Source organism: Schistocerca serialis, chromosome 3 (assembly GCF_023864345.2).
Source record: "Schistocerca serialis cubense isolate TAMUIC-IGC-003099 chromosome 3, iqSchSeri2.2, whole genome shotgun sequence".
NCBI lineage: Eukaryota > Metazoa > Arthropoda > Insecta > Orthoptera > Acrididae > Schistocerca > Schistocerca serialis.
Window position 1 is genome coordinate 737,747,740 of NC_064640.1, and position 10,392 is coordinate 737,758,131.

The 10,392-nt window shown below is 45.1% G+C and overlaps 1 pseudogene; it reads right to left on the minus strand.

The window, feature by feature from the left end:
- Positions 1–9,215: 9,215 nt before the first annotated feature.
- Positions 9,216–9,333, minus strand: LOC126472115 (5S ribosomal RNA; annotated as a pseudogene).
- Between the last annotated feature and the right edge of the window lie 1,059 nt (positions 9,334–10,392).

The following is a 10,392-nucleotide window of genomic DNA, read 5'->3' on the forward strand; positions in this document are numbered from 1 at the left end:
ACATTGCTGTGTGTGTCTTTGTAAGAGCCATGTACCAGTTGTTGGGACCTGAGCTATTGGACCAGCTTACTGTTTATGTTGACGATATATTAATAGCGACAAAGACGTGGGAGAAGCCTTCTGCATTATTGGAGAAGGTACTGGTGGCTATGCAGAAAAGGGGCATGAAACTTAAGTTTAGTAAGACAGATTGGCTGAAGGAAAAGATTAAATTTCTGGGGCATATCATTGATGAAACAGAAATACAGCGAGAGAGTGGAAAACTACCATTAAGCCCTTACCAACTGAAATCAGGACTCATCTGACCAGGTCGCTGTTTTCCAGTCGTGTAGGGGCCAACTAATATGGGCAAGAGGCTAGGGGAGGCACTGCAGACGATGTTGTGCTGTTAGCAATGGCACTCGCGTCGGTCGTCTGCAGTCATAGCCCATTAACGCCAAATTTCACCGCACTGTCCATACGGATACGTTTATCATAAGTCTCACATTGATTTTTGCGGTTGTTTCACGCAGTGTTGCTCGTATGCTAGCACTGACAACTCTACCCAAACGCCGGCCGGGGTGGCCGAGCGGTTCTAGGCGCTACAGTCTGGAACCGCGCGACCGCTACGGACGCAGGTTCGAATCCTGCCTCGGGCATGGATGTGTGTGATGTCCTTAGGTTAGTTAGGTTTAAGTAGTGCTAAGTTCTAGGTGACTGATGACCTCAGAAGTTAAGTCCCATAGTGCTCAGAGCCATTTGAACCATCTACCCAAACGCCGCTGCTCTGGATCGATATATGCATATAGCTACCCAATGACTTTTGTTACTTCAGGGTATATTATCATTTACAAGCTACACTAAAGGGTCTATCTGTTCAAAGGCCACTCTAACACCTTGCCTACATGTCGGTGCTTATACACCGGCATCGGAGTCACGCTGGGTTGCATATACGCTGTAGGAAAGCCCTCAAAGGGAAACATTTTGATCGTTCATTGCATATAGAATGATCAGAAACAGTCTGAAAAGCTTCAGGTCGCTGTGCGCGCATATTCAAGCGGAACGCCAGAGACGGTGTTGCCAAACGTGTTCTTCGTTTGGTTTCCTAAAACCGAACAGGTTAGCGCGACAAATATTGTAATTGCAACGCTGGTAAGGATAGAAGCCCAGTCAAATGCTGAGCAGTCTCGTGCACTATCATTTACCCTTTAATAACAACTGACACTATTTCTATCTTTTCTTTTATGCGTCCTTTCTTAACATTATCTCTCAGTAACACATACCCTGCAGTACCCTTAGAAACTTTTCAGAGTGTTTGTGAACACTCTATACATATAGGGTGAGTTGCAACTGCGAAAAATATTTCCTATAAAGTGTCACACATTGAGCTACAAACATTAATTCCTTTTCCCATTTCCCCTATGTCACTAAATAGCAGTGTAATTGAATGTTATAAGATCGAGAAATGTGAAGCGGGCTTTGAGGTGCTGCAGAGCGCCTACGTAAGGCAAAGGGATAGATCTGCAACACCGAACAACAAGCAAGTGTTGTAGGTAGTCGACGCCGCCGATTAGAAGGCGAGGGATATGGCGTCAGACGACGGTTTGCGTGACAATGAGAGAAGTTACAATGAAATGAACACCGTTAGCTGCTTACAGGCGTTGACATACGTCAACGGGGACAGATCAAAATGTGTGGTAGACGCTTTCTCCATCTGAGCCACTGAGGACACAGAGGATAGTGCGACTGCATGGATTTATCTCTGGCACGCCTCCTGCGAAACCCACATTCTCAACGTATTTTCCCGCACTACATTCGTAGTGCCTCCGCCCATTATACTCATTACTCGCGGCGCGTTGCCGATTCCCGTAAGAGGAGGAGGAGGAGGTTAGTGTTTAACGTCCCGTCGACAACGTGGTCATTAGAGACGGAGCGCAAGCTCGGGTTAGGGAAGGATGGGGAAGGAAATCGGCCGTGCCCTTTCAAAGGAACCATCCCGGCATTTGCCTGAAGCGATTTAGGGAAATCACGGAAAACCTAAATCAGGATGGCCGGAGACGGGATTGAACCGTCGTCCTCCCGAATGCGAGTCCAGTGTGCTAACCACTGCGCCACCTCGCTCGGTTCCCGTAAGAGTTCGGGCATTGTTTGTGTATTCGCACAGAAGAAGAAGATGGTCAAGTGGCCGGTGAGCCTTAGCTATATATATACTAAGATGGTAAGATATATACTAAGATGGTCCGAAAGAACAGATACCATCTTAGTATATATAATGCGAGAAGTGACAGCGTCCACATCTATCTCTTTCTGTTTTCGCCCCCGTGTTATGTATCTTGGCTAGATGGCACTGAGAAAGGAAATGAAGGAAGAAATGCATTACTATGTATGCGTGTTTTATTATTTACTTCTTGTCCTGGATATAGTCTTAAGGAACGATCACAAAGAATCAAAATTCAAACTACGACTACTCAGTTATGTATCAGTCCATTTAAACGAATACAGAACAACAGTACAAATCTAAAGTAACGTAGAAACACATGACCAGAAGCTTCAGTGGTTATTCATAAGTAATGTTCTATATGACGGCCATGGTGTGTGAGGAAAAGCTCGACTCTTCGTAGGAAGGACTAGTGAACACGATCCTTCATGTCTGTATCTCTTTGTGTAATATCACAGGCATGTTGTACTCTGCGTCGAAGATTGTTGACATAAATCACAGATTTCAGATGGCCCCACAAAAAGAAATCCAGTGGACTAAGGGCTGGTGGTCTAGCTGGCCCTGCTACAGGGCTTCCGAGACTAATCCATTTGCAAGGGAAGGAACTGTCCAGGTAGCGTCACATTGTGCCGCTGAAGTGACAGGGGGCTCTGTCATGTGTGTTCCACAGGTTCACACGAGAGGCCAGACTAACGTCTTCCAATATTTCCGTAACGTGGCATCCAGGAAACGCAGATATCGCTCTCCTGTCAGCCTTGGTAGTAGCACATGTGGCCCTATTAGGTGCCGATCGATAATACGACGCCGGCCGCGGTGGCCGTGCGGCTCTAGGCGCTCAGTCCGGAGCCGCGTTGCTGCTACGGTCGCAGGTTCGAATCCTGCCTTGGGCATGGGTGTGTGTGATGTCCTTAGGTTAGTTAGGTTTAAGTAGTTCTAAGTTCTAGGGGACTGATGACCACAGCAGTTGAGTCCCATAGTGCTCAGAGCCATTTGATAATACGACGCCTGATATTGACAGGCCATCGCTGTTGGTACCCTCGTACCAATGTGCTATCGGGATTTTCTTCTGCCCACTTGTGTCCGTTACGTGAATTCATAATACCCTCATTCTTGAAATAGGCTTCGTCGGTGAACAGTACTGTTCGTGAAAAATGCTGGTCGTGCTTCTGAAGCCGTTGGATGACATTTCAGAAGTCTACACTCTGCTGGTTGTCTCCCGGTGGCAATTCACGTACATTCGGCATTCGAAAGGGATAGTTGTGGTTTCTGTGCAGTACTCGCGCATCAGTAGACTGTGATATTCCGACTGCAGTGGTGAGAGACCTGTTGCTTATTTTTCGGTGCTCCGCAACATTTTGTAACAAATTCTCTTCGCCATCTGCACTTCACGCCGACGGCGAGCCCCGGCCACTGAATCCTGGAGGTGCTACACGTGCACCATACTCCCTTAAGTGCCCATCCACAGAGTAAAATGGGTTAGCGGATGGAAGGCGCCGGTTGGTAAATGTATCTTGATACAGTTAGCTTGCAAAGTCATCTCTTCCATCGGCAAGCCCAGAGATGAGGTGGATGTCGGCGTATTCATTGTTTGCGAAACTTACCATGGCAATAGCACTGCGACGCATCCGTTAGCAAATGTCGGCGTGGCAACTATCGGCTACAACGAACAGCGCAGTGCTGTTGTAAACACGTCACGCACATAGCGAGTTTTCCTTCCGCCAATGACTGCTGTTTCTATTTACAAGACAGGCGTTCCCCGACACGAGACTGCACAGTTTGTCACCGCCATCAATGTGTAGTTCATGAATTATAATAGACTGATATGGGATTTGTTCTTTCTCGTATCTTCAAAACGCTGTCAGATACAAATCAGCCCAACGGTGTTTCATGTGATGCATCTGTGCGCGAATAATATGTCGTGATCGTGGGGTTTATCAGTTTCTCATTAAGCGGTTAACCGTTTCTTTTGTTTTATGTACACAATACATCGAGAAGAACTAAATTAGCAACGGTCCGTGGCATGTTACGCATAGCAGCCTGCGGTCCTCGGAGTCAGGCTATCTTAATGAACGAATTGAGGATAGAAACCCGTATCCAGAAAAGTTCATCCAACAACGCTAAAGAGCGTCGAAGCTATAGGCTATGGCGCCTTTCCACCCCACAGAAACAGCGTAAAGTTTAGAGTAAATAGAACAACACACAAAAAAAAAAATGGTTCAAATGGCTCTGAGCACTATGGGACTTAACATCTGTGGTCATCAGTCCCCTAGAACTTAGAACTACTTAAACCTAACTAACCTAAGGACATCACACACATCCATGCCCGAGGCAGGATTCGATCCTGCGACCGTAGCAGTCGCGCGGTTCCGGACTGAGCGCCTAAACACACAAAATGCAAGAAGTTCGGTACTGAATTAAACTGATCTTAGAGGATCGAAATTGTTTGCCTGCTGTAGGTCCATGTGTCTTCTGTGATGGACGGGTAAAAGCCGCCCCGCCAGTATTCTCTAAACAGCATCCGTAAAAAACGAAATATCTCGGGCAAGTAGACGAGCTAGGAAACTCTCTATACAGATCCTAGCAAGTTTCCATCTACAATGAGAAATGATTTTAATTACAGATGAATCCTATTTAGAAACATCTCCATTCAAACATGACATTTTTCTACAGTATCTATTAAATGCATGTCAGAAAGTTCTCGTGAAATTTGATGTTCCATGCTTAACGATCATACCTTAAATTGAACCAATAAAATAATCCACCTTGGACACCTCACAGACGACTTTATTGCTTATTAATATCCAGATACTCGTTTTAGGTCCTTCTGTCACGTGCGTGCTTTGAACGAATGGGTGGTTTATGTCCATTGTATTCGTCCGGAGCAACTGATTGTCAAAACCGCTGCTTTGGTGGCATTCTACCCTGAACTGATGCGGCAAGAAGTGCGAGATTGCTTTATGCCACTTTTTAAGACGATTCTACTTTTGAAGAATGTCTGAATGGTAATACCTTTTACACGGATTGCAGTAGAATTCACTATTTCCGATCACGAAAATTTCTCGGACAACCACTTACGACCCTTTTCAAGGCTTACTGCTTCACTGTCAAGTTTTCTTCTTATCCTGTTTGAATTGGTAATGTTTACCAATAGAAATTCTGAGAATTACTCAAATTCAAAATGGTTTCGCCTGTTTAAGAAATTGCTGTCTCAGTTTTTGTTTCAAACGTGCATGCGTCTAGTGTTCATAAACTTTTTCAATATGGATCGTTCTAGCTGATGCTGGAGGATACGTCATTTCGTTTGAGGAACGGAAGAAACAAACAATGTGCGGGAAGGAACTTGTTCGGTTGAGAACAATTGCTCATTTGCTGTTGCAGAGTAGAAAATTGCTGCCTTAAAACATAGCCCGTACGTTTAAAATTTAAACGACTCATAACACCAGAACCTATTTTATCATCAGACCATTGAACATCATCAAGTGTGGTGGCGGATGTTTATGACACTGCACACAAAAAAATGAATGAACTGAAATTATTTTCCACACATGTTCACTCAGTTTGAGATCTAGAGGAATTGATGAACCGTTATAGTAGGCATGAATTTTGCAGGTTTCTTGTTAATTTTCAGGATGTAATGTCCGAGTGTAATGGATCTTAAGGGACCTTTGTAGTTTAAGTTCATCTGTGACATCAATAATAGACCAATGATAACGGTAGTTTCAACGATATATTTTGACGACGCTGCTGTCAACACGCCTTGAATAGGTTTCCACCACACATGTAGTTCACTATATTTTTTTAAGAAAAGACCCTCGGGAAATGAAAAATTAACATCACTGAAGACTTCACTGATGAACTCAGAATTTCAGGTGGACATGATAAGGGACAGTAAATGAAATTATTTATATCTCTGTGCTATGATGGAGGCAGCGGAAATGTACTGAGCATTATAACCCTTAAACCAAAGCAGCTGTAAATCCAGTTCATTATATATTGCTTAAACTGTGTGATTGCAACAACCATCACAATGCATGCAGTAGTTTTTCCACTGCACAATGACCGAGATCGTAACTTCTGCTGAGTTTCAGAAACATTTCCATCAACGCACTGACTGCTGTGTTCTTGGAACGTGAGTGCTGGGTTGACAGTTATGTTGCCCTCAAATCTTCTCGCTTCATCGGCTTCCCGAGAAGTGGGACGCTCGAATGACACGATGGGCAGCCGCGTGTAGCAGTGGACCAGGCGCGATGCCCAGGACGCAATGCGTTGCTGAGCTGTTCATGGCGTTCACTTTTTCAACCAAACAGTTTAGTCGAACTCATATATCAGGGCTCATCGACGGAAGAATTGCGTGCATGCACCTGGCATTACGAGCAAGTAGCCACTGCTATTCGAAGTAACAAAATCAGATTCGCATTCGTCTGCTAAAGCTACGCAAACATTTTGAAACTGTTGGGCCGCGGAACACCGTGGCTATATCTGAACTGGAATAAACGTCGATTCAAAGCAAAATTGTTACGGTATTTTAACCGAAGACGATACAGTTAATTTAGCGAGAAGCAACACAGTTGATGCGCCTGGCCTTACGAGCATGTGAGTGCCACTGTTTAAACAAACTCAGTAAGATGTGCACACGCCAAACAACTCCACACAAACATTTTGTTTCTTTATAAAGTCACCAGTGGAATTAACACGATCCTACGCTTTCAGTTATCATCATTCGACGAAGTAACTAACTTTGTAAGCAACTAACTTCCTACAACAACAGAAGCTTTTGAAGTGGTTAAGCCGCAGAATACAATGATTGCATCTAAACTGAAATAAACATAAAATAAAGCTAAATTGCTACTGTATTTTAACCAAAAACGGCGCATTTCTGTCAGCAAGCTTTAAAATTATCGATTAAGTTCTTTCGGGTACGGTACCATTCTCATCTATAAACGTGTGCAATATCAAATTGTGTTATCTTCTAACAAGTAATGATTCTGAAGCGTTTGAAGCTATTGAAACTACTCCAGTGACGTAATCAATCAATCCTGGAAAGCAGGCCATCGTTCAGTGCCAGATGCGAGACATAGTCCAATTCCCACATTGACACATTGAGTAGTGATAAGTGTTTTGGTATGTCAAAAATCAAATCACTCCTCTCATGATATGTCATCTGGTATGCAAAGGCTAGGCAGCAGTATTAAAGAAAATTCTACATCTCTCTGTCGTACGCATCGTCCTGTAACACACACTTCAGAAAAAGTTTTGCATCACCCCGGTTCCCAGAAGTGCTGAAGACAGACGTTGGTTGTGGATATTGTGTCAAAGACACAGCCCCTTTGACGGTTCAGAGATGTCACTAAACCCGCCCAAAGATGTAAACAACCATGCATGAGCATCGCCTATTACACGGAGGTGGTCCGACAGCCGATCAGTTCCAGTCATTACACCGGGAAGGAGGTACACGGCTCATGTTGTCTGTAGTTCAGTAGTTCAACCATGCCTAGACGGTCAATACCGCGGTTCGATCGTCCGCATTGTTACGTTGTGTCAGTAAGGGCTTTCAACAAGGGAAGTGTCCAGGCGTCTCGGAGTGATCCAAAGCGATGTTGTTCGGACATGGAGGAGATACAGAGAGACAGGAATGGTCGATGACATGCCTCGCTCAGGCCGATCAAGGGCTACTACTGTAGGGGATGACCACTGCCTATGGATTATGGCTCGGAGGACCTCTGACAGCAACGCCACCATGTTGAATAATGCTTTCCGTGCAGCCGCAGGACGTCGTGTTACGACTCAAATTCAGCGCAATAGGCTGCATGTTGTGCAACTTCACTCCCGACGTCCATGGCGAGGTCCATCTTTACATCCATGACCCAACGAAGAGCGGTACAGATGGGCCCAACAACATGCCGAATGGACCGCTCAGGATTCGCATAACGTTCTCTCTACCGATGTGTGTCACACATGCCTTCAACCAGACAATCGTCGGAGACGTGTTTGGAGGCAGCCCGGTCAGGCTGAACGCCTTAGGCACACTGTCCAGCGAGTGCAACAAGGTGGAGGTTCCCTGCTGTTTTGGGGTGGCATTAAGTGGGGCCGACGTACGCCGCTGGTGGTCATGGAAGGCGCCGTAACGGCTGTACAACATGTGAATGCCATCCTCTGACCGATAGTGCAACGATATCGGCAGCGTATTGGCGAGGCATTCGTCTTCATGGGCGACAATTCGCACATCTTGTGAATGACTTCTTTCAGGATAACGACATCGCTCGACTAAAGTGGCCAGCATGTTCTCCAGACATGAACCGTATCGAACATGCCTGGGATGGATTAATAAGGGCTTTTTATGGACGAATTGACCCACCAACCACTCTGAGGGATCAACACCGAATCGCCGTTGAGGAGTGGGACAATTTGGACCAACAGTGCCTTGATGAAATAGTGAATAGAAAGCCACGACGAATACAGGCATGCATCAGTGCAAGAGGTTGTGCTGCTGGGTATTAGAGGTACCAGTGTGTACAGTAATCTGGACCACCACCTCTGAAGGTTTCGCTGTATGGTGGTTCAACATGCAACATGTTGTTTTCATGAGCAATAAAAAGGACGGAAATGATGTTTATGTTGATCTCTATTCCAATTTTCTGTACAGGTTCCGGAACCCTCGAAACTAAGGTGATGCAAAACTTTTTTTTATGTGTGTATTATCCGAAGACAGAAGGTAACGGTCAAATGCCTGTTTTTTAGTTTAGGTTTGGATATTTCATTATCTGCCAGATAATATGAACCTAGGAAACGTTCCAAGCGTAACTTCTGATTAAACCCCCGAACAGGCCATGGAGGCCCAAGGGTACCGACCGGCTGCCGTGTCATCCTCAGCTCACAGGCGTCACTGGATGCGGATATGGAGGGACGTGTGGTCAGCACACCGTTCACCTGGCCGTATGTCAGTTTCCTTGGCCGGAGCCGCTACTTCTCAATGTAGTAGCTCCTCAGTTTGCCTCGCAAAGGCTGGGTGCACCCCGCTTGCCAACAGCGCTCGGTATACCGTGTGGTCACCCATCCAAGTGCTAGCCCAGCCCGACAGCGCGTAACTATGGTGATCTGACGGGAACAGGTGTTACCACTGCGGCAAGACCGTTGGCACTTCTAATTAAAAGATAGTGTTTCGGTACGTTTTCTCGGATATTTGGCATTTATCCTTTGTAGTCAGTCAGATCAGTTTCTTTTGAAATTCTGTAACGCTCTTCTGTGAATCAAACAAACATGTGACCCTTAATGTTGCTCTTTTTGTATATGTCCAAAGTCCTTTATTCGCTCTATTTGGTACTGGTCCTACACACTCGAGAAATTTTCTAGGATAAGTCCTACGACTTTTTTTGGCAGAAATCTGCAATGGAGGCCCAATGCGTTTTCACATCTGTCAACAACACCACTTACGTTTCTTTCGGAGTATGTTCATGAAATATGAGGGCTTTTTCGTTTCTCAACACTTAGCTACCCTTCCAGCTACTTCTCTACTTTGCAACCACTCCCATTTAGACATTTTTCGTAGTATGCTAACAACTGTCCAATTCATTCGTCATAGAAGGCAGCTGCCTGTGATTTCCGCCATATCCTTACGATTGTCTCCAGCTCGTTGCCTGTGACAAGCTGCTGTCATAGCCAGCGGCTTGTGTGAGCGAAGAGAAGAAATCAGAGAGAAGCAAGTGCGGGATGTATTATGGGTGATCAGACACTTCACACGAAAAACGATGCTGGAGTGTCTTCCCTGTATCGGCAGTATGCGACAGAGAACGCAAACGGATGACATTTAACGTTACGTGGGTTGCATGAATTCAGGCGAAACCCTCAGCAGGATTTCACACTCGGCGAGAAGCACAGTTTTCTATGCATTTTAAGTGCTTATTGTGCACTCAGAACTAAAACATGTGACGTGAAGTGAGACAGGGGTATACGAGAGACACACCGCCACACATCTGTACAAAGAATTTTCACTGTGGTTTTAATTTCACGACCGATCAGAGGCTGAAAAACAATAGCCCTCACAGCACCGTATTTAGCAGTCATATACAGTATAATCACTCGCTCGACGAAAGATTGCTTACATGAAGACTAGAAACTTGTGCATATTATACCAATATACAGGATAGAAAATAGACGTAATCCATTGAATTATAGACTTATATCACTGACATCGATAT